Source organism: Hyaena hyaena, unplaced genomic scaffold (genome assembly GCF_003009895.1).
Source record: "Hyaena hyaena isolate Hyena2069 unplaced genomic scaffold, ASM300989v1 scaffold_44, whole genome shotgun sequence".
Lineage (NCBI taxonomy): Eukaryota > Metazoa > Chordata > Mammalia > Carnivora > Hyaenidae > Hyaena > Hyaena hyaena.
The window spans coordinates 4,443,398-4,471,202 of record NW_024080676.1 but is presented as its reverse complement, the minus strand read 5'-3'; the positions used below and the strand labels follow the sequence as shown (position 1 = coordinate 4,471,202).

General features: G+C 34.8%; 1 protein-coding gene and 1 pseudogene across 7 annotated transcripts in view; both read right to left on the bottom strand.

Annotated features, from left to right (window-relative positions):
* The window catches only part of LCOR (ligand dependent nuclear receptor corepressor), a 141,506-nt gene that overhangs the window by 50,997 nt on the left and 62,704 nt on the right, over positions 1–27,805 (bottom strand). For all 7 annotated transcript variants that reach the window (XM_039230241.1, XM_039230245.1, XM_039230242.1 and 4 more), the window contains exons 3-4: positions 23,508–23,573; positions 23,072–23,151 (exon numbers count right to left, since the gene is read on the bottom strand). The gene's annotated coding sequence lies outside the window, so the exon portion shown is untranslated. The remainder of the gene's footprint in view (positions 1–23,071; positions 23,152–23,507; positions 23,574–27,805) is intronic.
* Positions 1,189–1,289, bottom strand: LOC120230635 (annotated as a pseudogene).

The following is a 27,805-nucleotide window of genomic DNA, read 5'->3' as shown; positions in this document are numbered from 1 at the left end:
AATGACATGTGCAATCAGCTTTTTATGATTTCCCCATTGTCCAAACTGTGTCAAAAACAACCAAAATATGAATTTTGCAAAGACACATTCAGCATCAATTATATATTACAAATAGTTTCATATGAAGAACTTTCTTGCATAATCAAACTAAAACAATCATCCCATAAAATTTCCATATTATAAGGTTTTTTTTTTTTAATGTTTTATTTATTTCTAGGAGAGAGAGCGAGCGAGCGAGAGCGAGCGAGCGAGCATGGGAGGGTCAGAGAGAGAGGGAGTCACAGACTGAAACAGGCTCCAGGCTCTGAGCTGGCAGTCAGCACAGAGCCCGACGCGGGCCTCGAACCCACGAACTACGAGATCATGACCGAAGCGAAAGTCGGACGCTTAACCGACTAAGCCACCCAGGCGCCCCTAAAATTTCCATATTAGACATATTATGTGTGCCACATAAAAAAAAATTGTGTTATAAAGTCATTACGAAAACCTTTATTTTTATTTATTTGTATATTTGTCTGTTTTTAAGTACATTTCCCCAGCCCAGCATTGAGGCCAATATGGGGCTCGAACTCACGACCCTGAGATCAAGACCTGAGCTGAGATCAAGAATTGGACACTTAACCAACTAAGCCATCCAGGTGCCCCGAAAAGCCTTTATTACAGTTGTGTTTGCCAACATTCTCTTTTGTGGCCTAAGGAAATTATTAAGTAATTTTTAAAAATGAATCACAAAATAATATAATTTTGATATAGATTTAACATCCAAAAGGCATCAGGAATAAGTATTAAAGAGCCCAATAAAATCCTCAATTGTATTATATTTTAATGGCATTTCATTGTTTAGTGATTTTTAAAATCAGACATTACATGGTATAAACTATACGTAACTCCTACATTCAATCAGTTTAGTCAGTCTTTCAGCAGAATATCTTTACTTTTCATGTTTTAGAAACTTATAATGAGAGAAGATGTTAGTTGAAGGACCCATTGTACACAGTGTAGTTTCAGTGTGTTAAGCATATAGCTATTCCCACTGGTTCTACTTATTCATTTACACATACATGTATCCTTTCTTTGTCCTTCCAAGTTTTTATTTAAATTCCTGCTAGTTAACATACAGCGTAATATTAATTTCAGATATAGAATTTAGTGGTTCAACACTGACATACAACACTTGGTGCTAACCACAAAAATAAAGAACACTTCATGAATCTGTGTCATCCTTGCATAGGGGCCATGCTAATCTTTTCTGTATTGTTACAATTTTAGTATATGTGCTGCCAAAGCAAGCAAAGAAATATCTATTCTTAAATTCGTAAAGAATGTTTAAAGTATTCTTAAATTCTTAAACATGTTTAATGTTGCATTCAGGCTACTTTCTAATCTAAATCAACTCACAGCAACTAACAGCACTCAGGAAGGAAATCGTTGCATGTATTTTCTTGAATTAAACAATTAATTACCAATTTTATCAACCTGGACTCTGAAACCTTCAGATAAATTTTAGTTGCTTCATATTAATTATGGCCACACCTATTTGTTTTGTTTCTAAACAGTTTTACTGAGATATAATACACATTATCATAATGGTTTTTTGGGGGGCAGCTTCACAGAAGTGTGGGACCATCACCATGATAAACCTTAGAACATTTTTGTACCCCAAAACATTAACAGTCACTCACTTCCCTTCTCCCACTTGCCCCAACCTTAGGCAACCATTGTATTACTTTTTGCCTCTCTATAAAGACTTGCTTATTCTGGACATTTCATATAAATGGAATTGTGCAATATTTATGCTGTGAGCCGTGTGCAACTTCTTCCTCCTAGAATAATGTTTTCAAGGTTCACCACATTGTAGCAGATACCAGTACTTTGTTCCTTTTTTATTGCCAAATAATATTCCATTGTATGGATATAGCATATTTTATCCATTCATCAGTTGATAATATTCATTTGGATTTCTTTTTGGCTACTATGATACAAATAATGATGCCCTCAGTGTTTGCGTACAAGTTTTTGTGTATTTTTATTTTTCTTGGATATACATTTATGAGTAGAATTTCTAGATTGTATATTAATTACGTTTACCATTCTGAAAAAGTACACTGAACCATCTTCCAAAGCAGGTGTACCATTTAATATTCACACTGTTGTGAGGGTTCTGACTTCTCCACATACTCATGAACACTTGCTATCATTTTTATTACTTCCTTTCTAGTACACGAGAAGTGGTGCCTAATGGTCTGACTTAGATTTCCCTAATGACTAATGATGTTGAACATCTAATTGGTCATTTAAATATCTTCCTTGGAGAAATGTCTATTCATATGCTTTGCCCAGTTTTTAACTGAGTTATAATGTCAGAGTTGTAAGAATTCCTGATATATTTTGGATACAATTCCATTATCAGATATAAGATTTGCAAATATTTTCTCCCATCAATAAGCTTTCTTATCACCTCACTGATGCTATTACTGTTAACAGTACAAAAGTTTTTAATTTTAATGAATTCCAACTTATTTATTTTTTGACATTTGTGCTTTTGGTATTATATCTAAAAAACTAGTGGCTAACCCAAGATCACAAAGATTTACTCCTATGTTTTCTCCTAAATGTTTTATAGTTCTAGAACTTACTTTTAGGTATGTAATCTGTTTCAAATAAACTTTTGTGTATGGTAAAAGGAAGGGGTCCAACTTCCTTTGTCAAAATCACTGACCATAAATTTTACTTCTGGATGCTCAGTTCTGTTCCACTGATCTACATATCCATCTGCTGGCCAGAAACACAGTGGTTTTGCATTTAGTTCAGATATTGGGAAGTGTGAGTTGTCTCTTCTTTTATAAGATTGTTGGTTATTCAGGCATCTCTTGAATCTTCACATGAATTTTAAAATCAGTTTGTCAACTTCTGCAAAGAAGCCACCAGAAATCTTGGTAGGGAATGCACTTAATCTGCAGATGATTTGGGGGAGTAATGCCATCTTCATAATATTAAGTGTTCCAACCTACAAACATGAGATACCTTTCTATTTACTTAGATATTTAATTTATTTCAACAATTTTTTAAATTTACAGTGTAGAAGTCTTAAATTTGTGTTAAATTTATTCCTAAATTTTCTATTCCTTTTGATGCTATAGTAAATGGAATGGTTTTCTTAATTTTCACGTTCAGAGTGTTCATTGCTATTGTATAGAAATACATTTTTTTAAAAATTCTGTATTCTACAACCTTGGTGAACTTATTAACTCTAATAGTGTTCTGTAGAATCCTTAAAAATTTCCATAGACAACATCATGCCATCTACAAATACTTTTACTTCTTTTGCAACCTGGGTAACTCCAGTCTCTTTTCTTGTTTAGAGAGAGAGCAAGAGACAGAGAGAGCACATACAAGTAGGAAAAAGAGGGACAGAAGGAGGGAGAGAGAGAAAGTTGCAGGGAGGGGGAAACAGGGAGGGAGGGAGACAATATCTTAAGCAGGCTCCATGTTCAGTGCAGAGCCCAACATGGAGCTCAATCCCATGACCCTGGGATCACGACCTGAGCTGAAACTAAGAGTCAAATGCTCAACCAACTGGGTCACCTAGGCACCCCTCTTTTTATTGCCTAACTGCCAAGGCTAGAGCCTCTGGTACAACACAGCATAGAAGTATTGAGAGTAGACAACTTTGTCTTGTTCCTAATATTAGGGGGGAAATGTTCCGTTTTTCACAATAGCTGTCTATTTTTGTAGATTAGGCTGAGGAATTTCTCTTCTAGTCCTAGTTTGTTGGGTGTTTTTTATTTTTTTTACTCACAAAAAGTTGTTGGATTTGGTCACTTTTTGTGGGGACATCCATTGTGAAGATCATGTGGTTGTTATTGCTGATTCTCATTAATGCACTGTATTACATTAACTGGTTTTGTGGTGTAAACCAATCTTGCAATCCTGAGAAAAATCTCATTTGGTAAGAGAGTATAACAGTTTTCATATGCTACTTGATTTGGTTTGCTAATATTGTGCTGAGAATTTTATTGTTGTTGTTGGTATTCCTAAGTGATACTGGTCTGGTATTCAAATACTGATTCTCACAAAGTGAGGAAGTCTTCTTCTATATTTTAGATAAATTCGTGTAGAATTGGTATTAATTCTTTTAAAAAATATCTGGCAGAAATCACCAGTGACGGTGTCTAGCCATGGGCTTTTCTTTGATGGAAATTTTAAAATTACAAATTCAATCTCTTTACTTGTTCCAGGTTGCATTAGTTTCCCAGGGCTATTTGTAACGTATTACCACAAACTGAGGTGGCTTAAAACAGCAGAAATTTATTCTCTCACAGCTCTGGAATCTAGAAATCTGCAATCAAGGTGTCAACAAAGTCATGCTCCTTCTGAAGGCTCTACAAAAGAATTCTTCCTTGCGTTTTCCTAGCTTCTGGTGGTTTCTGGCAATCCAAAATTTCTTGACTTGTGACAGTATAGCTCCAATTTCTTCTTCCATCTTTACGTGGTCTTCTTCCATGTGTGTGTCTTGGTCTCCAACTCTCCCTTATAAAGACACTAGGTGTTGGATTTAGGGCCCACTCTAATCTAGTATAACCTCATCTTAATTTAATCCGCAAAGACCTATTTCCAAATAAAGTCACATTTATAAGTACCAGGGATTGGAACTTCAACATACCTTTTGTTTTGTTTTGTTTTGTTTTGTTTTGTTTTTGGAGTGGGGTTGGGGGGACACACACAATTCAACTTGCAACACAGGTCTGTTCAGATTTTCTATTTCTCCTTATGTCAGCTTCAGTAATTTGTGTCTTTCTAGGCATCTGCATATTTCATCCAGTCTGCTAATTTATATATGGTTCACAGTATTTCCCTTAAATCCTTTTTATCTCTGTAACGTCAGTAGTAATTTCCACTACATGATTTGTGATTTAGTAATTTGAGTCTTTCTTTTTCTCTTGATCACTCCTAGATAACATATTTATCAATTTTGTTGGATCTTTTCAAAAAACCAACTTTTGATTGTCGTTTTTCTCTTTTTATACTATTTCATTTATTTCTGCTCTAATCATTATTATTTCCTTCTGCCTGCTTTAGGTTTAGTATGCTTTTCTAGTCTTTTATGGAAGACAGGGCACTGAACTTTTATTTTATTTAAAAAATTTTTTCTAAAATTTACACCCAAGTTAGATAGCATATGGTACAACAATGATTTCAGGAGGAGATTCCTTAATGCCCCTTACCCATTTAGTCCATCCCCTCTCCCACAACCCCTTCAGTAACCCTCTATTTGGTCTCCAGATTTAAAAGTCTCTTATGTTTTGTCCTTGTCCCTGTTTTTATATTATTTTTGCTTCCCTTCCCTTATGTTCATCTTGAACTAAGATCTTCTTAAAATATAGGCATTTGCAGCTATAAACTGTCTAAGTGTTATTGGCTACATCTGATATGTTTTGGTAGGTTTTGGCTTTCATTCATCTCAAACTATTTTCTAATTTCCCTTGTGATTCCTTCTTCTGATTATTTAGAAATGCATTATTAAATTTCCACATATGTGTGAATTCCTCATATATCCTCTGTAACTGATTTCTACTAATATCATTCTTCGGTAGTGGGAAAACATTTTGTATGATTGGAATCCTTTGATTTTTTTATGGCCTAGCAGAAAGTCTTTCCTGGAAAATGTTCCATGTGCACTTGAGAAGAATGAATATTTTGTTCTTTTTGGGTGGAGTGTTCTGTATACAAATCTATTAGGTCTAGATGCTTCATAATGTTGTTCAAATCTTCCAGCTTTGTTGATCTTCTGTCTAGATGTTCTATCCATTATTGAAAGTGTATTAATGTTTCCAACTATTCTTTTTAAACTATTTCTCCCTTCACTTCTGTCACATTTTGCTTCATGTGTTTGGGGCTCTGTTGTTAGATAAAGATTTATAATGTCTTCCTAATACATTGACCCTTTTATCATAAAAAATGTCCCTCTTTACCTCTAGGTTCACCGAAGTCTATTTCCCCAGCAGTGTTCGGCCTCTGTTATCACTTTTCTCAGGGGATGCTGTCCTGGGCATGTAGTCTCCCTGTCCACTGGGAATAACAGTGGGTTTAGTTAGACTCTCTGGCAGTTTTTTTCTCAGGTCTTCCCTTCATACAGTTCTCACTGATCTGCCTGTAGCAGTATCACACACCCAGGCTTTAGCCTCTACTAATTTGTTTCATTGGTGTGTTTTTGCCACATCCTGGTGGCATAAATTGCACTAGTGTCTAATCCAATAAAAGTGGAGCCTCTTTGCAGCGGAGGGTGCTGCCTTGCCAGTCTTTGAGGCTTGTTCTAACCCCAGGATGGCCCTTCTTTTTTTCTGGTTCTCTCTGTAAAACTTCTAATTAGTCTGCCATTTCACTTGTTGCTAGTAGTATCATGGAGCTACCAGCCTCCTCTTAATTGTTCACTGCAAAGATCTCCATCATTTTCAACAACAACTTTTTGTAAGCTCTGTTCCAAATAAAGTCAGTCCCCTTGAGAGAGCTACAGAGTTCTCTGTTCTCAAGGCCTGCCTTTCCCTTTGGAAGAACCATTGTGCCACTGCACAGGTACTAGAGGCTGGGACAATAACCCACTTCTCTCAGAGTGACATCTGTGCTTTCTGACGGGGGGTGCTGGATGACTTGCCTTTCCTGGCACAGAACTTCTGCCTTATGAATGAGACCTGGCCCAAACCTCAGTATTCTCAATCTGCTGAGATTTGAACAGGCTTCCACTCTGAGAAAAGGCTGAGAGAAGGAAGGGAGCACTAGGCTTTTTGACCTCAGCTGCCTGGAAGACAGTATCTGCAACAAGAAGCTAGAAGGTATGAGTGATGCCCACAGCTGGCTCCCCCTGCTCAGAAGAGAGCTTCCCTCAAGCTGAGCTCAGGGAGGTTGGTGGGAGTGGGTCATGGGTCAAATGCTCCAGAGTCTTGTTCTTACAGAGATTTAGTAGTTTTTTGAACAAATCATTCTCCATTTGTTATATGCCCTTAAGATAATTATTCCCAGGGTTTAAATGATTGCTTTAAGATAATAATTTCACCAGTTAAATGGTTATTTTGCTTACTTGTTTTTATCCAGAATAATAAACAAAGATGAAAACTATAATACAAAATCATATACTTTTTTCAAATGCATCTGGTCGCCAAGTTAAAAATTTATAGCAATGATGTATACAGGTCATCCTCACTTACTATACATACTATATATACATACATACTATATGCCAAAATTAAATGAACCAAGAACAAAAACATTCATATGACATAGAGCTAATAAAGCTATTAACTCAATAGCTAGGACATCCAGAAAGAACAAATTCATGTCACCCACCTCCTTGCCACATCTGAAATTTAAAAGAAGTCCCTATGTATGGTATGCCCCCCCCCCAAAAAGGAAAAAAAAATGATTATGACCTACTCTTCTATAAGTAAAAAACCACTGTACTTCTTTACAGTAATTATCCCTATTTATTAAAGAACAAATTGTTGGCCCCAAACAGAAGAGGAATAAAGCTGGAGCTATGCACTGAATTTAGATGTCCTAGGAATTTGCTTCTTTCTTCAGAATTCAAGAATTGGTCCTCCTACACTGGCTTGTTCATAGCCATTGGTGACTCTATCATATCAAATCCACTATGGGTTTCTTCTTCTTTTTCTCCTACTGTGAGTTTCTTAAAAGCACATATATTTAGAACGTATTGCCAAAGCATTTGATTCTGTAGCTCTCAGGTAGGAAGCAGTCATGTTTTTTAAAAGTTCTCTTCATGGGGTGCCTGGGTGGCTCAGTCTGTTAAGTGATCGACTCTTGATTTCTGTTCAGGTCATGATCTCACAATCCATGAGACTGAGCCTGACTGCAGGGCTTGCTTGAAATTCTCTCTGCCCCTCCCCCACTTGTGCTTGCGTATACATGTGTGCTCACTCGCTCTCTCTCTCTCTCTCAAAAATACACGTTTTGTAAAAGGCTCTCTTCTTGGGGCACCTGGGTGACTCAGTTGAGCATCTGACTCTTGATTTCAGCTCAGGTCACAACCCCTGGGTCATGGGACAGAGCCCCACATGGGGCTCCACATTGGGCATGGAGCCTGCCTGAGAGTCTCTCTTTCCCTCTCCTCCCCTCTCTCTCTCAAAATAAACATTAAAAAAAAGTTCTCAAAAATAAAAAAATAAAAAATAAATAAAGAAGTTCTCTTCTTAATTAAGAACTGAAAAGATCATCAGTATCATACTTTAAAATTATTATGGATTTATAATAAATCTTAGTATTTGGGAAGGCAAATTCCTACTTGTTATATTTTCCAAAATGTCCTGGCCATTCTAGCTTTAGTCTTTCAGATTCTATTTAAAATAACTTAGTCAATTCTTTTTGCCACCAACACCAGGCTCCCCAAAGAAGACAAGGTGATTTTTTTTGTTTTGTTTTGACAAAGTGGTTTAGATCTGAATAGCATTATACTTAGAAAGTATTTCAGGAAGTACTAATGCCCTTAAAAAATATTCTGTCTTTTCTTTTAGGAGCTGCTTTACATTTACCAAAGTGGGCTGTAATGGAGTTCAATTAAAATTCTGTTGTTTACTCTGTAGTTCCTACATATTTATTATACATTTTTATTTTCCATATAAAAAGGATGTTTCCTTTATTTTCTAACTGCTAGTGCTGGAATAAATGTAGGAGAGAGAGAGAGAGAGAGAGAGAGAGAGAGAGAGAGAGAGAGAGAGAGTGTGTGTGTGTGTGTGTGTGTGTGTGTGTGTAAAAGTTAATTTTGTATACAGCTGTCAGGGAAAGTGTAGGTCATGTATCTTCAATTGCTAGGCTCTCTGGTAGCTTGACAAATTTGTATCAATTTCCCAATATCCTTTTACAGTAATTTCTTCTAAGAGAACAGTGAATGTGAGAAGGAGCGGTACAGGAAAAGAAAGCTGCAGAAGCCACCACAACTGTGTGGTCTGATGATCCATCACCTAAAGCAGGAAAGGAGACTTAATACTGAATAGGCTGGGAACTTCAATAGAAAAATACTTCAAGTTCTTTATTAAGCTTTTGGTTACCCCTACCTTCATAATCCATACAACAAACTCATTTTACCATTCTTTGCTACCTTTTTGGAATGGCAATAAAACAAATATTCAAAAGATGCTTTCAAATAAGAAGTTTATAGTTTTCACTACAACTTAAGAGTTGCTATTTCTCTGTACTTCTAGAAATGTTGAAGGAATTTCACAGGCTGAAGAGAAACGATACTATAAAACACTTCTGAGGGAACCATGATCATGATTAAACTGGAAGACTCAGTGTTGCTAATATGTAGCTACTAAGTTAACTGATCTACAGATTCAATGCAATCCTAATCAAAATGCCTAAAGGCTTTTTGAAAAATCAATACATTGCTTTTAAAATTTATATAGAAGGTCAAGGACCTAGATTAGCAGAACAAGTCTGAAAAAGAAAAACAAAGTTGGAGAACTAGTACTACTTGATTTTCAGACATAAAGATACAGTGATCAAGACACTGTGGCACTGGTGTAAAGACAGACATTTAGTTCAATGGTAAATAAGAATCCAGAAATACACCCACAGGCATACTGTCAACTGATGCAACAAAAATGCCTATGAACTCAATAGAGCTTAACAAAGTCCTCTCAATAAATGGTGTTAGAACTGAATTACTTCATGCGTTATAATAAACCTCAACACTTAAATCACACCATGTAGAAAAATTAACTAGGAACAGATCAGGTATCAAAATAGAAGAGTCAACACTAGCAAGCTTCTAAAAGAAAGCGTGAGAGTTTTGTGTGTGTGTGACACTGGATTAAGCAAGGAATTCTTGAACAGAACATAAAAAACATGAATTTTAAAAGAAAAAGTTGATAAAAGGTTTTATACAGAATGTATAAAGAACTATTACCATTCAGTAAGTTTTAAAAATGGACAAAAGGGGACGCCTGGGTGGCTCAGTTGGTTAAGTGTCTGATTTTGGCTCAGGTCATGACCTCATGGTTCGTGAGTTAGAGCCCTGTGTCAGGCTCTGTGCTGACAGCTCAGAGCCTGGAGCCTGCTTTGGAATCTGTAACTCACTCACTCTCTCTCTCTCTCTCTCTCTCTCTCTCCCTCCCTGCTTTGGAATCTGTAACTCCCTCCCTCCCTCTCTCTCTCTCTCTCTCTCTGCCCCTCCTTGACTCATGCTGTCCCTCAAAAAACAAATAAATGTTTAAAAATTTTTTTAAAAATTAAGAAAGAAAATATATGCCCAAAGACTTATATAGAAGTCTAATATATTAGCCAACATCTGGAAACAAAAGTCCATAAAAAAGCAAACTGATATGGAGACCTACTCAGCAATAAAAAGGACCAAGTGTATACACAAAAATAAGAATACCAAAAAAATTATGTTAAGTGAAAGAAGTCAAATATGAAAGACTACATACTGTATGTCTCCTATTATATAAAACTCCAGAAAAGGTAAAATCTACAGTGATTGCCTCAATCTGGGGGTCCAGGAAAGGGACTACAAGGGGACATGAGAATGCTTTTTAGGTAGGGTGAGAGGAACTATCCTCAACCTTGACTGTGCTGGTAGTTACACAACTGTGTACATTTGCCAAAATCTTTTAATCTGAACTCTTTTTTAAAAAAATTTTTTTTATATAGTTTATTTATTTTTGAGACAGAGAGAGAGTCAGAGCACAAGTGGGGGAGGGGAAGAGACAGAGGGAGACACAGAATCTGAAGCAGGCTCCAGGCTCTGAGCCGTCAGCACAGAACCCGATGTGGGGCTTGAACCCACGGACCGTGAGATGATGACCTGAGCCGAAGTTGGATACTTACTCAACTGAGCCATGTAGGCACCCATAATCTGAACTCTTAAATGGTGAATTTTATTGTAAACAAATATTGCCTCATTAAAAAAAATCATTAAAAATAGGTTCAGGGTATTTAAGATATTCGATACTGAACATATCACTGAATTTCGGCTCTTGTTGAACTAACCACTTGAAATCAAATGATTCTTATTTACATTTTCAGAGTCACAAAGAAATGTGACACTTATTTTCAAAACCTCATATGAATGTTCTTCTCTCAAGAAAGCATACTTTTTAGGTTATAAAACAGTATCTTTCACTTGCTATCTACTTTTTGCGTAGTATTCTGAATAGATATACTGACAGTCACCATGAATTGTTAGCATTTCACTATTTTTGCTGTATCCTTTGATACAAATCAAGATAAGGAAGTTGATTACTGTGCAAAACCTGGTCTTTATTAATCAAGTTGTATTCAGGCTAGCCAAAAAAGGGGACATGTGAATCACCAAAGGAACCAGATCCCCTTAGGAAAATGGAATCCAGTATTGCAGCAGGGAAAAAACACGGTGAACCCAGAATACCCTGTTGTACGAGAAAGTATTAAGGTCCTCAAATAATGATGGGGACATGTAAAAAGTGTTTAGTGGGTGGCTTGAAAGGGCTCCCATTAACCGAATCTGGGATACTGAATAACATATTTGAACAGAGTAAGAATCTTAATTTCAAACTGATGGAATAGGAAAGCTCTTCTTCACAGTATTAAACCAAATGAAAAATGTAGAGGAATAACAATTAGAAAAATCACCATTTCAAGCCATCAGAAAATAACTGATTCTAGCAGGAAATTACCATCAACACCAAAATTAAAGTGGATGAAAGTTTAGTAATGAAGAAATATCTACCTAGTCTCAAAGTATCTCTTCAAAAATTAATTAATTACAAGAGGGAAAAAAGTATATACCATTTCCATGGAGAAACCTAGTAAACATCAACCTTGCCAAGTGATCAAAATAAACATCACCTACTAAATAAACTAACACCACGGGCTTCATGATGTGATCCTTCTATTGTAAGGATAGAACATGACTTATTTACTATTCTTGCTAAAAGATCATGACCTGGATTTAATCATGAAGAAACATCACAAATCCTAAACTGAAAAACATTCTACAAAACAAACGACCTGTACTCTTCCAAAACGTCAGTGTCATTAAAAATAAATAAAAGTCTGAAGAACCATTCTAGATTAAAGGAGACTAAAGAGTAGAAAATCAAATTTGATGTGTGATACTAAATTGAATTTTGAACTAAAGAAGGGGGTTTAAAAAAAAGTCACTGGGACTTTTAAAAAAAAGTCACTGGTAAACTCTGAATGAAATTCACAGATTAAATATTCCATTTAAGTTAACTTTCCTGATTTTTGGTTAAGTGTAATGTGCAGTTTAGTAACTGAATGCCCTTATTCTTAAGAAATAGGGAAATATAGAAGGAAATATTTAGGAATAGAAATATATGAGGGGTATGATGTCTGTAACTTATTCTGATAGAATTCAGGAAAACCTGTGTATGTTACATGTAATATCTGTGAGAGATAAAGAATGAGAATGAATAGTAAGGCAAATGTGGTGAAACATTAACAACTGGTGAATCTCGGTGAAGGGCATATACAAGTTTTATACCACTTATAACTTTTCTATAAATGTGAAATTATTTCAAAGTAAAAAGGTAGGGCGGACAAATTTTAAACCGTATTTTTCTCCCACAAACAAGCCAGATCTTCCCTTGTCTCTCTCTCTCTCTCTCTCCTCTTCTCCTTCATAACCCCACCTGTCTTGCCATTAAATGGTATTTACTTGTGTTAGGAGTTGCTCTGATACACAGAAGAAAAGCAAAGAGAGTAACAAGACAGGGAAATCAACAACTTTCAGGCTTCTCTTAATAACTCAACGAACTGATGAAGATACTCAAAAGAGAGTAAGACATTTTCTACCAATGGCCAGAGAGTCAATACTTTTGATTCTGAAGGATATATACGGTCTTTGTGCCTCCCCCGCCACCCCTAACTCTTTCGCCTGTAGGCATTACAGAAACAGGCTGTGGGTGGATTTGGAGACAGGGCATAGGTTGCTGACTCCTGACAGAATTATTAAATTTCTCCAAGAACTGTAACAAAAGTAGTTCCACTGGTCCCTGAAACAGCAAGAATATTACTGAATAAAGCAACAAAAGCATGTCAGCATGGAGTTTGTTCTTACGGCAATAGTTAATAAAATTAAATTTTAAACAAAATATAAAGATTAACATTTCTTAAAGTTTCTTTTGTAACTTTAATATTTGTCACCTTATGAGTTTTGGTATTTTAGAGAGTAAGAAAAGGAAGGACACTTATATAGTTGCTGATTTTCTTTATGAGAGAGAACACTTCAGAAAAGGAAATGGAAGAAATAATGACAAATTTCACTGGGGAAAGGTTAAGTTGGCCTAGATTTCAGAGGTGTGATATAAAACTGAGGGGGTAACATTTTAGGGCCATCCCTATCTAAATTCATGACCATTCTTCCCTATGTACATTTGTTCTCCAGATTTAAGTTAATTAAAAAAAAATATGATATAGTATAGAAAATCTAGGAATTAGAAGCATGTGCACACATGCAAGTTTTGTAATAATTACCCCAGTAGATCATGGGCCTGTATCTACATCCATGTCTGCTACCCATGGCTTACTGACATTTCAAGCAATGAACTAAAAAGAGCTGACAAGATGCAACTCATTGATTTAAATGCCATTCTCCTACATCTTATTATTTTAAATGCCAGCAAGTCTTAAGGAAAATGGCTCCACCATTTTAAATGCCCACACTCTTTAAGGTCAGTTATCTAAAAAGAAAGCTTACTTCATGTAAATGATTGCTTTTTACATTAATAAAATAAAAAATTGTTGTGCTTAATGCAATTTTTACCATATGTCAATTTTGTTAAGCAAACCATCAAACTAAAGAACAAAGTTTGAAGCTTGAATATATACCAGGAGTTAAATATGTATTCAAAATATACAACACACACACCGCGAATAACTGTTTTCATAGTACATTTAATTGTTATTACTTCTTGTGTAAATTAAGCCTAAAATGTTAAGTGGCAAATGACTATTACCACTATACTTAACTCACGTGCATCTATAATCAGCATTTGCAGTTACAGCTCTTTCTCCCTTATACATGTACAGTTATGAAAAATATTAAAAGACAAATGCAAGTCACCTCCACAGTCAATAGCATGTATTTCCTATATCATTCCACTGGCTAGAAATTAAGTTTATACTATCCCCATTCTTATTCACAACCCAATCTCAATCAGAAAACTTCGTGAATTTCAATCTATTCTCCATAATGACTGTGGATGTCTCCAGATGCCCAAGACCATTATAAGCAGAAGGATAATATTTGAGGCAATGTTATTATAAAAGCCTAGCTAAGGGTAACCTTGCCTTTTTTCTTAATTTTTATAGCACTATCTATACTACTCTGACAGTACTAGTTTTATAACCTGTGTTACACTTATGTGTGTTTTTCTTACCTCCTCCCCTAGACTATAAATTTCTTGAAAAGAACATCTGTGGCTAAAACTTCCTTTTAATCATTCACAGTACCTTTATTTCAACCACAGTACCTGGTGTTTTTGACATAACATAAAAGTGAAATACATAGCTGTTGATTTTAACTTTAGAAATAAGGAACTGACAAAATTTGTTGAAAGAAAGAAAATAAGGCAAAGATGATATTGTTAAGATGTCAATACTACCCAAACTATCTACACATTTAAAACATAACCCTTATCAAAATCCCAGTGGCATTTTCTGCAAAAATCCATCCTAAAATTCATATGGAACTCAAAGGACCCCAAAGAGTCAAAAATAATCTTGAAAAAGAATAAAGTTGGAGATATAACACTTCCTAATTTCAAAATACATTACAAAGCTACAGTAACCAAAACAGGTACTGGCATAAAGACAAACACATAGAATAATGGAACAGGAGAAAGAGCCAAGAAATAAACCCTCATATATATAATCAAATGATTGTTTTAACTTTATTTTGAGAGAGATACAGTGTCAGCAGGAGAGGGACAGACAGAATTCCAAGCAGGCTGTAGTCTGTCAGCGGAGAGCCCAACATGGGGCTCAATCCCACAAACCAGGAGACCATGACCTGAGCCAAAATCAAGAGTCAGATGCTTAAAGTGACTGAGCCATCCAGGTGCCCCACTATGATCAAATGGTTTTTGACAAGAGTGTCAAGACCACTTACTGGGAGAAAAGACACTCTGTTCAACAAATGGTATTGGGTAAAATGAATGTCCACATGCATGAAGCTGGATCCATACCTTATACCACACACAGAAATCAACTCAAAATGGATCAAAGAGTTAAAACTATAAAATCCTTAGAAGAAATATAGCAGGATAAGCTTTGTAATTCTGGATTTGGTAATGATCTTTTAAAATATGACACCCAAAGAACAGGCAACGAAGGTAAAAATAGATAAACTGGACATCAAAATTTTAAAAGCTTTCATGTATCGGGACACCTGGGGTGGTTCAGTCAGCTAAACATCCGACTCTTGATCTCAGTTCAGGTCATGACCTCATGGTTCCATGATTTCAAGCTACACACTGTTAGTGTGGAGCCTGCTTCTCTCTCCCTCCCTCCTTCCCTCCCCTGTTTACACTCTATCTCAAAATCAACTTTTAAAAAATTGAAGGGAAAAAAAAAGCTTCCATGAAAAGGACACAGTCGAGAGAGTAAAAAGATGACCTACAAAACTGGACAAAATATTCGCAAATCATTATCTGATAAGGGCTTAATATTTCAAAAGAACTCCTACAACTCAACAACAAAAAACCCAATTCAATTTAGAAATGGGCAAAAGACTTGATAGACATTTCTCCAAAGAACATGTACAAATGGCCAATAAGCACATGAACATCACTAATCATAAGGGAATGCAAATCAAAACTACAATGAGATACCACTTCACACCGATTAGAATAGCTACTATAAAAAGTAAAAAACAGAAAATAACAAATGTTGGTTAGAATGGTGGGTAAATTAGAATTTTTATGCACTGTTGGTAAGAATGTAAAATAATGCAACCGATATGAAAAGAGTTTGGTGGTCCCTCAAAATATTAAAAATAGAACTACCACATGACCCAGCAATTCTATTTCTGGGTATACACCCAAAAGAACTGAAAGCATCATCTTGAAGAAGTATTTGTATGCCAATGTTCACAGGAGCATTATTTACAAAAGGTGGAAGCAACCCAAATGTCTACTGTCAGTGAACAAACCCAAATGTCTGTTGTTGGATGACTAGATAAACATAATGTGGTACATACATACAACGAAATATCATTCCACCTTTAAAAAAAAAAAAGAAAGAAAACTTTGACATATGCTTCAACATAGCAAAGCCTTAAGACACTATACTAAGTAAAATAAATAAGCCAGTCACAGAAAGACAAATTCTGCATGATTCCACTTATATGAGGTAGCAACAAAAGTCAAACTCACAGGCACAAAAAGTAGAACAGTGATTGCCAGGGGCTGGGAGAAGGGAAATGGGGAGCTACTTAATGGATATAGCTACAACTGTGTAAGTTGAAGAGTTCTGGAGATTGGTTGCAAAATATTGTGAATGTACTTAACACTACTTAACTATACACTTGAAAGTGATTAGGACAATAAATGTTACATTAATGTACACAATACCAAATACCAAAAAAAGCAATATGAAAGGCACCATCTACAGCTAAACATGATTGTAAAAGGGACAGTTATGTAATAAAGAACAGGGGAAGAAATGTTTTATCCCTCACCAAAGATTCATCTACGCATATTCCAATCACCGTATGTATTCAGAAATCCCACTAATATGTATTCAGCTAAGACCTCTTATTTCAACTCCATTTCCACAGCTTTATTGGACACTTCCAATTAAATGCTCACTTTTACCACGAAATGCTTTCAGCTAATAACCTCATTATCCTCACCATAAATACTGGCCACCACACCTTTCCTCTGCTCAATTCTCAACTTCTATTAATTCACCACGCTAAGTTATCCTGGCTTGGAAAGCCTAACAGCAGTATTATTTCCTTCTCCCTTATTTATATGCTCACGTAATCACTAAGTTTTAACACTTCTTTATTCCAGATTCCTTATACACATTCCTTCCTTATGCATCTTCACAGCTACAACCCTAATTCAGGCTAATTTTCTGCACTAGAAAAGCCTTCTATAATTTTCTCACTATAAATTAGTCTGCATTACAACCTAAAAATGACTACAAAACCAATCAATCTAAAACACAGAGCCTTTTAAGGTTCAGGATGAGTTCTATCTCCTTAATTAATTAAGCAACTACAGTGCATTTACTTCATCTCTCAAGTACTACAGTACTTACATTTTCTTGTACTATCCACTATCTTTTTGAACATTATATACGAAAATGAAGGATGGGGGTTTACTCCTAATATCTCCTACCTACCTCAGAGCTTTGGTTCTGGGCATGTCCAATGGATGATTTAACTCTCCCTAATTTAAATCTCCTTTAATTGCTTTAGCCACCCATGGTCTCACCAACAGCCAGGGATCAGTCTTTTACTTCTTTGGTAGACTCTCTGGCCTACCACAGATCTAGACATTTAATAAATGTGCCAAATGATGAATCTGTTAACTCGGATCACATAAAATTTAACACAACTGGGTTAACCATCAATTAATAGTTTATTGAGGCCTGTTTGTTCTAGGGAAAAATCCACAGATTGGCAGTTCAAAATAACCCACTTCCATATTTAATGGGATCCTGGATTGAGGACTGATTTCACTGTGTCAAGTGGTTTTCCCTAATCGTTGAAAATAATCTATATAAAAGGACTCTGAAAGTACAACAAGGTTAAGTCTCACAATCTAGATCTGTACAGTTAATGGAGCAATTAATTAATCATGTACTAACTTGTGACATCCACTTAATTCTGCCCTGCATCTATTTAACTCTAATAAATAACCTTTAAACTTTTCATATTTGTTTCTTCTTTCTCACCCCTAATAGATATGCACTATATTAATATACTTTTTTCCAGAGATCCTTTTATACATTAGGTACTGTAAATACTTACTGATTTGTGGTACTCAGGTAGCACTGAATACACCCAAGCTAATACACTAGACATAAATACATGTTTTGGAATACGACAAGAAAATAACAACTAGGATCACTGTCTGCTCTTACTATAAACTTTCAAAGTGCTAAAGTAGTAATAAAAAGTAAAATGTTAAAAGACTATATCTAAACGTTTAATTAATGTATATCTGTGAAACAACAAATTATACTGAATGCAACATGATAGACTAATAATAAATATGAAAAGAATCTCATTACATAATTCTTCAGCTAGCCGGGCAGTGAAGGATATCCATATGATTTGTCTCCAACCTTCTGATTATATCCAAAAATAAGTGCTCTGGCTCCACCTAGAAGACATCTCTCTCATACATGCCTATGTACTCTTCAAGTCTCATCTTCTTAAAACACCTTCCTAAAATGCTAGTCAAATACTAAACTTACTAACAGTCTTACAACAAACCTAAAAAAAACCCAAATATTTTATACTTTGGTATATCATCCTATCTCCCATCAACCCTAGTTAGTAAAATATCCAGGTTTCTTACTCTACAATAGCTATCTCTACTCTATCTCCCAAATACAAGCATAGCCATGCCATAAATTTATTACTTAGAATTAGCCCATTTTTAGGGACAATAAATACTGAAAGCAATTTTCTATTCTTCCTATCTCTCCAACACCTTCTCACTACTACTGAATCAGCTCTTCATACTATCAACACATCATAATAAAAGCCTCACAAAATGATTTTTAATAAAGAAATGCAAATGTATATGTATATATATTTAAGTAAACATAATAATTCCTAGCTCAGAAAACTGAGAAAACCTAGAAGTAATGACACTCTAGTTCTGATAAAGACACTTAGTTCCCAGACCTTGCTTTCTTTCTTATACTATGCTCCAAATAAAAGAAACTAAGGTTCCTTGGAAAAATCCAGAGCTGAGACAGAGAAAGCAGAGATAAGTCTGGAACACTTCTTGGTGCTTAAAAGAAAAAAGTGCTATTTAAAAAAAAAAAAAAAAGTCAAAAAAAGATGAGGAGCCAACTTGAAAGAGCTCTTAATGTCCAAATTTAGCACAATTTGCACTATAAAATTAAAGAATAATTGTAATGAATTATAATCCATAGAATAAGAATCCATGATTCCATATTGATAGGTAAACAAATAAATACATAAATAGAGGAGAAGGGAAAACTCTTCCTTAGAGCAGAATTCCAACTACTAGAAGCAGAAGAAATAACAGAAATAGAAAATCATTATTTGGCAAACACTAGGTAGTAATTTTTCAAGCAACTCTCATCTACGGATGCTAAAATTAGTGTATGATGAGAAACTAGTATGATGAGAAAAAGATATCTACAAATTCTCTAAGTACCTCTCCACAAGATATCTATTAAGTACAAAAAACAGAAAACCTTACAATAGAGAAAACCGGCAGACATCTCCTTTAACTGATCAAATAAAACATCACCATGTGCTTCCTGATACTAAGGACGACACAACATCATTCTGTGGAATTCTTGCCAAAAATACATAACCTAAATTCAATCATGAGGAATCATCAGATATGCCTAAATTGAGGGAATGGTCTACAAACCAATTTATCAGTATTCTTCAAAACTTATAAAAGGCAAAGCAAAAACCACTATTCCAGACCAAAGTAGACTAAGAATACATGACAACTAAATACAAAATATGATCCTAGATTGGATCCTGAATGAGAAAAATATATTACTGGGATCACTCGTGAGCTGTGAAAGGTGTATGTATTAAATAATACTGTATCAATGTTCATGTCCTGATTTTTATCCCTGTATTGAAAAATGTTAACATATGGAGAGTCTGGGTAAAGGGTATAACAGTGGCTCTTTTTATTGTTTTTTGTCTAAAATTATTTTTTTTTAAGTAGAAAAGCCTCATGTAGTATATAAACACAGATAACTGTGTGCATATGCTTGTCACATGTAAGCCTGAAAAGTTAGCTATTAATATAATTTTCCAAATTTATTAAGCCTCCTAGGACTTTTTAATTCCTCACTAGTAAATATTTTACAGAGTGTCCATTATATGGCCAACAAACAGAAAAGAAAGAAGCCAGCCAGCCAGCCAGAGAGGCAGGCACTCACTAAAGGATTCCTAGGCATAGCTGAGATTGGCTCTTTCAAATACACTCATGATCACCTACATGCTTACTCTCTTTCCTATCTTTCAAACTGAGTAACTCCAAGTTCTACTTTAACTCCTGCTCTCCACTTTCCATGCTCCTTTTCCTAGGTATCAAAATGCATATAATTAAAAACACATGGGATCAAATTCCAGCCATGTGACTTTGCCTGTAACTTAAGTCTCTGTGACCCTTCTAATTTCTTTATTTATAAAACTGGGATGCCCTTAACCAACTTTATCGGATTCCCATGAGGATATAAATGGGAATAAATATAAGTAAATGGCACACAGTACACACAAAAGATGTTCAAAAAATGTTATTTTCCTATCTCTTAAAAATGATATTTTCTAACCACTATAGGATATTGAAGGGTAGATCAACAATTGTTTTGCTAATCTCTAAGTGAATTCCTGTTCTATTTTTCAAAGAACCTACTTTGTATTTCTTACCTATGTTTTTAAAAAAAATAAATTATTTATTTACTTTAACCATTTTAACAGCTTCAGTATCCGCTGAAAATGCAAAATGAAAAAACATGCATAAGCATCATTTCTTTCCCAACTATCAGACCAATAGTTCTAAAAGCTTTTCCAAATATCGTTTTGAGATCTCATCATGCCAACTGCAAACTCAAGATTCCATTATCATGCTCTATGCTGCCACCCATTGGCTCTTAACATAGTCTCCAGATATTTCCTTCTCTTTTAAAGCCAGCCTTAAAAAGTGCAAACTTCAAACCAGTAAATATATTTATCTCCACATTCTAGTTCTTCTCATATGAGATGCTCCAAGTGCCCGCAAAGAGTCTCAGTTCAATCACTTTAAATCTAAAACAATTAGAGAGCTATACTTGACAATTTACATTTTCTAAGCTCTCTCTTTTCCTCTTTTCCACTGTAGTTGTTATGCCTATCTCTGAAAAAATTAAATGCCAAAGATAAGTAGTGAAGTTTCTAATACAGAATACCAGCTTTCCCAGAACTAGCTAAGTTGTCAAATGGCAATATTCTTTCTAATTAGAAAAGCAATTAGAAATTGAGGAACTAAAACAGTAAGAGCTGTTTTAAAAGCTACATAGTTCCATGTCTTGCTAATTCTGTCTTCTAAAAATATTCATTCAATATTTTACCCTCATAATAGCAATGGAAAACTCAATCTTATTACAAGAATATACTGTACTCGATTACTGACTACAGAAGGGCTTTCCTCCCAATCCTACCCTTAAAAATGTAATTAACAGTTGCTCCTTCTATTCCATCAAAATGCTTACTAAATGACTTGCTCAACAGTCACAACATGCATGTACATGTGTCCATATACACACAATTCAAAATGATCAATTTCCAACTTCAATGGTAGTTGCTTAATTTTCTGGTCTTTCTCAAACCACATTAAATTTCAAAACACTCTCCTCATTCATTCAATGGAAACAGTCCTGGATAGTCCCAGGAACAACGTTTTTGTGTAGTAAACAAGAAAAGAACATTAAAAAGCTCTTAAAATTGGGTTTCAGACTTTAAAGCAACTTGCCAGCAATGATAAATAATGATACAGTAATACGTTACACGCAAAGGTAATAAAGAAGTATACAACATGGTTCACAGCACTGAGAGGTTGACAATGCAGTCAAGAGCACAACATGCAAACATAGAAAAACAGGAACAAAATAAGGCAGAATATTAATGGATAAATAACTGCTATGGATAACATTTACTATAGCTGTGTGAAGGGTTGAAACAGCACAGTTATAAGAGCAGAGGTATACCAGTGACAGGAGGATAGAAGCGTAAGGTAAGAGTAAGGGCAGGGGAATTTCAAGCTATAGAGAACAATGGGTATGCAGTGATGTAGTCCAGATAGTAAAAGCATGTTGTTTAATACAAATGATTGGACCAGTTCAGCTGAAAGAAAATCATAAAAGACAACTGGGGGGCAGCATTAGAAAAAGAAGTGAACTGAACTGTGGAGAGTACTGAGGCACAGAACATTAGGCTAATGAATCCAGAATACAATGAGAAAGTCGCTGGAAATGTTGTTTCCACACTATTTGAGAGATGAAGGTTAGGGAGAAGGAGAGTAAATGTGTAGCAGTGTTTAAAAGACTGAAGAAAACTGAAAGAGACCAATCATGTTATTTCAATACTTTAGAAATAATGCTAATGGTCTGAACTATGGTAATGACTGTGGAAAAAAAAGAATGAAATTCCGTACGAAGGAAGAACTTCCAGAACCCGGTCAATGATCTAGTTAGAAGTGTACAGTGGGGAGGAAAGAATTCAAAATGCTTCCACAGCTTTAAAATAGAGAATAAAATTACCATGAAAAGAAACATAAGATAGGATACCATTATTAATAAATGCTTCCAACATCTGAAAAGATGTTTCTAAACCAAAACTCCATTTATGTTTAATACAAAGCAATAAAAACAGAATACAGCCAATTTCTACAACTGAATATAAACAGCATTCATGCTCCAATATTATGAAGAAACATCTATACTAAAGCATAAACCATAGTTTATCATAAATCTACATGAATTAGTAACTACTTGATCCAGATCCATGCCACTGTTGTTTTTGTACAAATAACTCTCAATGCTTGAATTACCATACATTTCATATTTAAAATACTCAACAGTTTGAGATCTAGTTAATTATTCTGCTAGTGAACTATATAAATAAAGCAATGCATGTTGCAATATAGATTTCTCAAAAGGTTAATCAACAGACTAGAAACAGTCTAAATTGCAAAACTCAGTTACTATCAAATCTTTTATAAATAAATATGAAATCATGCCTTCCTTTTCCTACAAATCCTCCAACAAAGTAATCAAATTTTGAAAAAATAAAAACTATAAAATACCATACTAGATAAGTTACACAAGTTTTTTTCGTTACCTTTACTTTATCTCTTCTCAAGCAACAGAATAGACAATTTTCATCAAAAGTCCAATCAGAAATGCTTTCAGGTTCACAGTCTGCAAAAATAGTTGGAATACCAAATTAAGTTACAAAAGGGAATTCTTCAAACAAATGAGAATTTCAAAAATATTATTTATTTTAACAACAAAAAACCCTAAGTACTAGACAGGTCCCTTACTTGTCTTAAAATGCTTAATAACAGCTCACTAATTAATATATCTTATTAATACATATATTTGCATTATCAACTAAACACAAGAAGATGTTTATAGGGATACAGCTTTAACTCACATAGAATTGAATAAAAAGGAGAAAGAGACTGAGGCTTAAATCACAAAAGTATCAGTTATGTCAACAAGAAGAATTTGAAATCCAAAGAGAAAAAAAAAGAAAAAAAAATGATTTTGAATACCTTTAAATAAACTGAGATCTTTTAATAATGCAGGTCCAAACAGCCCTTCAAGAATACTTTCAAACCCTGAAAGGATGAAAAAAAAAAAAAATCCATGATTACAGTAACACTCCCTATAGTAATATAATATTAATCTGCTGCTGAAAAAACGATGGTGTGTTCTTCCAGTTCTCCAGGATCCCCAGATTATTACAGAAGGGATGCTGAGGAAAGAGTATCAATGACAAACTTAAAGCAACACTTGCATTTTTGTCCATGATTAACATTCAATACAAATTCACAACACATTCAAGAACACAAATCAGACAACACTAGAAATAACCAATGAAAGAATGGAAATACACGGGTTCTCCTATCATTTTAGAAAATCCCAAATACCTCTTTACATAAATGCTCAAACTCCATTTTAAAAGGCACCTTTCCCAATGAAAGTCAAATTGTTCCAAAATTTCCACAACATTCTGGATTAATCTAAATAGATTGTTTTTGAATATCAACTGAGATAACAGATTTTTCAAGCTAATATTTTTTTGAAAGAACGCAAGTGGGGAAGGGGCAGAGAGGGAGGGAGACAGGATCCAGAGTGGGCTCCACACTGACAGCAGTAAGTCCAATGTGGGGCTCAAACTCACAAACCAGGAGATCATGACCCCAGCCAAAGTCCAATGCTCAACTAACGAAGCCATCCAGGTACCCCTCAAGGCAGCAGTTTTTTGAAGAAGGAAAATCCTCACTAAGAACACCTTTACTACTAAAGAAAAAGATCATAATATTTTAAAAGAAAAAGATCTTTTTAATCTTTTCACATTCCTACAATAACTACTTGCTGGTTCCTTTATGAAGGCAGAACTCACTAATCATACATACAAAAAGGGGAAAGAAAAAATTCAAATATACTTGTATGTACGTTTAGAATATTATTACCTTCCACCATTATTTTTTAAAAAAAAACTTTTTCTGATTTATTACCTCAAATATGGTTGCTCAATTCAATGAAAAAACAATGAAAAAGTCTTGGCCATCTTGCGGTTTCCTATGCTTCATTTAGAGAATAAGGAGGGAAAAGAGAAACAGGGATCATATTGTACCTTTACAGAACATTACAAAAATAACAGGTTAAGAGTGGTGGCTCCCAAACTATGGACCTCAATGGGAGTTCAAACAGTTACAAGGAATCCATGAATCCTTATGTACTACAAGAATAATCTTCAGAAAGAATTAATATGTCTTGTGCATTCAGTGTACATAGTACTGTTCAAATGCAAAAAAAAGTTACTGTAATTTAAAAGATACACGAAATATTACTGAATTCCTAGTATTACTATGTATTTTGGGGCACTATGTATTCTGTCACATAATCTATAATCACTTACAAGTTTATAATTAAAAAATTTAGTTAGAAAGTACTCTTTAAGCTCAAAAAGGAGAGAACCACTAATTTAAAATACTATAGCCAGGTGGATACATGAGGTTCACACACAGTCAGCGTTTCCTTACTACAAATACAATCACCATAAAGGGTTTGAAGGTAAAGGGGTAAAAAAGATGATCCTCAGAAACAGTATTTTATCTCCTTATAAGAATAATAATGCAGGGGTGCTTGGCTGTCTGAGTCAGCAGAGCATGGGACTCTTGATCTTGGGGATATAAATTCAAGCAAGCCCCATGGTAAATTCAGAGATTACTTAAAATTAAAACCTAAAACGAAAAAAGAGCAAAATTTAAAAATAATTTAAAACTGGACACCTGGGTAGCTCAGTAGGTTAAGTGGCGTCATGATTTCGCGGTTCATGAGTTTGAGCCCAGAGTCCCTTGGGCTCTGTGTTAACAACTCTGCTTTGGAGTCTGTGTTTCAGTCGCTCTCTGCCCCTACCCTGCTCATGCTCTCTCTTAAAAATAAACATTTTAAAACATTTTTTAATAATTTAAAAAAAGAAAAGAAGAATGTAGCACAAAAGATTTTTTGGTCCAGGGTACTGAGCCATTGTTTTCAATAGAATAATCTCTACAGTTTGTGTTAGCTACATTGTAAAGAGTTGATTTTTCTACACTATTTTCTAGGTTCTAGATTTTTCATTTATTATTAAGGAGCAATTGTCTTCCAACCCTCTTTAATTCTTCCCATCAAAATTATTCCAAAAACATTAACAAAACCAAACTACCCATTCAAGCAAATAGAGGTGTCTGTATCTGTTTAATATTTGTTAAAACATTTTCTGCTAAATCACTATGGCCTCTCTTCCCCAAACTAGGGAGGAGAAAGGGTTGGACTGGGGGTTTAGAGGTTGGGGAGATGGTGGTTAAGAGCATGAGAAGGAATGGCTAGATCCTATCTATCTTGGGCCTGCAAACTAGATATTCTCAACATTAGCTTTCCCCCCCCCCTTAAATAAATCCCACAGCCTGTCTCCAACTCTAAAGATCTATTTCACAAATATTAATGAAAGCATTTCAATATTTTTCAAGTACCAAGTACACACTGCAAATAGCTAAAGGAGATTATATGTTGGCTCTTGTCCCAAAGAACACATGTAATATGCTTTCACCTGGGTTTATATGACATTGTGACAAATTCCAAACTTGCATACTAAGTATAAATTCCTGAGAAGGAAAAATGTAAATATAGCAAGAAATAATACCCCAAAAAAGCTTATAAGCTGAGAGTGAAAATTATTAAAATTACAAAAAGTAACAAAATCTGAAAGAATAAGAAAATAGAATAAAAACTTGATCAATAACACAGAGACACTAACAAAAACTGAACCACATGTCAAAAAGCCATGAAAGGGAAAGACCAAAAAGAATCAAACAAGGAAAAACCCTGGTGGATTTAACCACAAATTTTGACCAAAAGAGTAACAATAAACAGGTCACTCCTATTTTGCTCACATCTGCAACTATACATTAAACCTTACAAATATCGTCAATTAGACACTGTAACGCCATATTCTGCTACTCTCTGTTAACTGAATTTAATGCTACTCAGTTTTATTAATATTAAATATTGAATTTAGCAGTTGCATAGCAACAAGAAATGGCTCATGTGCTTTGCTTGACATTAACAGAAGGCAAATAAGGGAAGAACAAATGTATTCAAAATTTATACCATGATCTCACAGAAAAGCCATAAGATCAATAACAAAATGCCATGGAAAATTAAATACTGGAAAAAATAAATACATGGAAAAAGACTGCTACGTCTTATGTCCAATCACTAGGGCTTAAAAAGCATATTTATGGAATATATTACATATGAGGAAATATTCATCATTTTATTGGATACAACTAGTGTTCAAAGAATTCCTATTCAACCTCACTATGGGTCTCAAAGTTGGTCTCCAGGCTTCCTCATAGCAACTTCCACTCTGTTTTTAGACTACTCCTAAAACACTGCTTTGACAATGCCACCACCTGTTCAGAAAAATTCTACTCTGTTTAAAAAACAAATTCCAAATTCTTAAGTCCAGCAATCAAAGATGTTTATCATTTGGCTCCAAGCTACCATTAGCAGCCTTATTTCCCACAACTTTGTGCCCATTCTCACAGCTTGTCACATTAGTATTCTGATGTATTCAGTCATCACCTCTACCACCTAATATTTTCTCAAGCCTTTGCATCTCACTTCTGCCCAAATAAATTATCTCATTCAAGGCACTCTTCAATTTGTTCAACAAATACATATCTGCTTATTCAATTTACATTAACTGAGAGCTAATCATCTAGTAGGGACAGTGGCAGGCAGTGATTGTAAAGAGCCAGTGGTGAACAGACATGGGGACAACTGCCCTCATTAAGTTTGGGTTTCCAGTTTTCTCATCCTCAGAATTCACTGATCATTCTCCCCTTTTAAATGTATGTCAATTATTTATGTTTTCTTTGTTTCTGTCACATGCAAAGTCAAGTACTCTGTAAAATCAAATTTTCATAGGCTACTAAACTTTATTTTTTTCTTTTCTTTTCATGCATTTATTTATCTTATCTCAAGGAGATTTAATGTTTCAGGAAGGCTAGGCAGGTCTGCCTGTTTCTCACACTTTTTCCTCTTATACTAGAACTACAATGCTTGGTTTGCAGCTTCCCATTTAATCATCTAGCTCTCAAAACCAAAAGATAGCAAATTAAAACTTTTCATATATTCCCTCTCCAATCTTAATCATGGTCACTACTTTATTCATAACCAAAAGGTTATGAAAAATAACAGGACAAGAACATATCAAATACAAAGCCAAGGTACAAAATTCAGTAATATAGTCTGTACTTTTGAAATAAAAAATTAAGGATGGAATGAAAAAATGGTT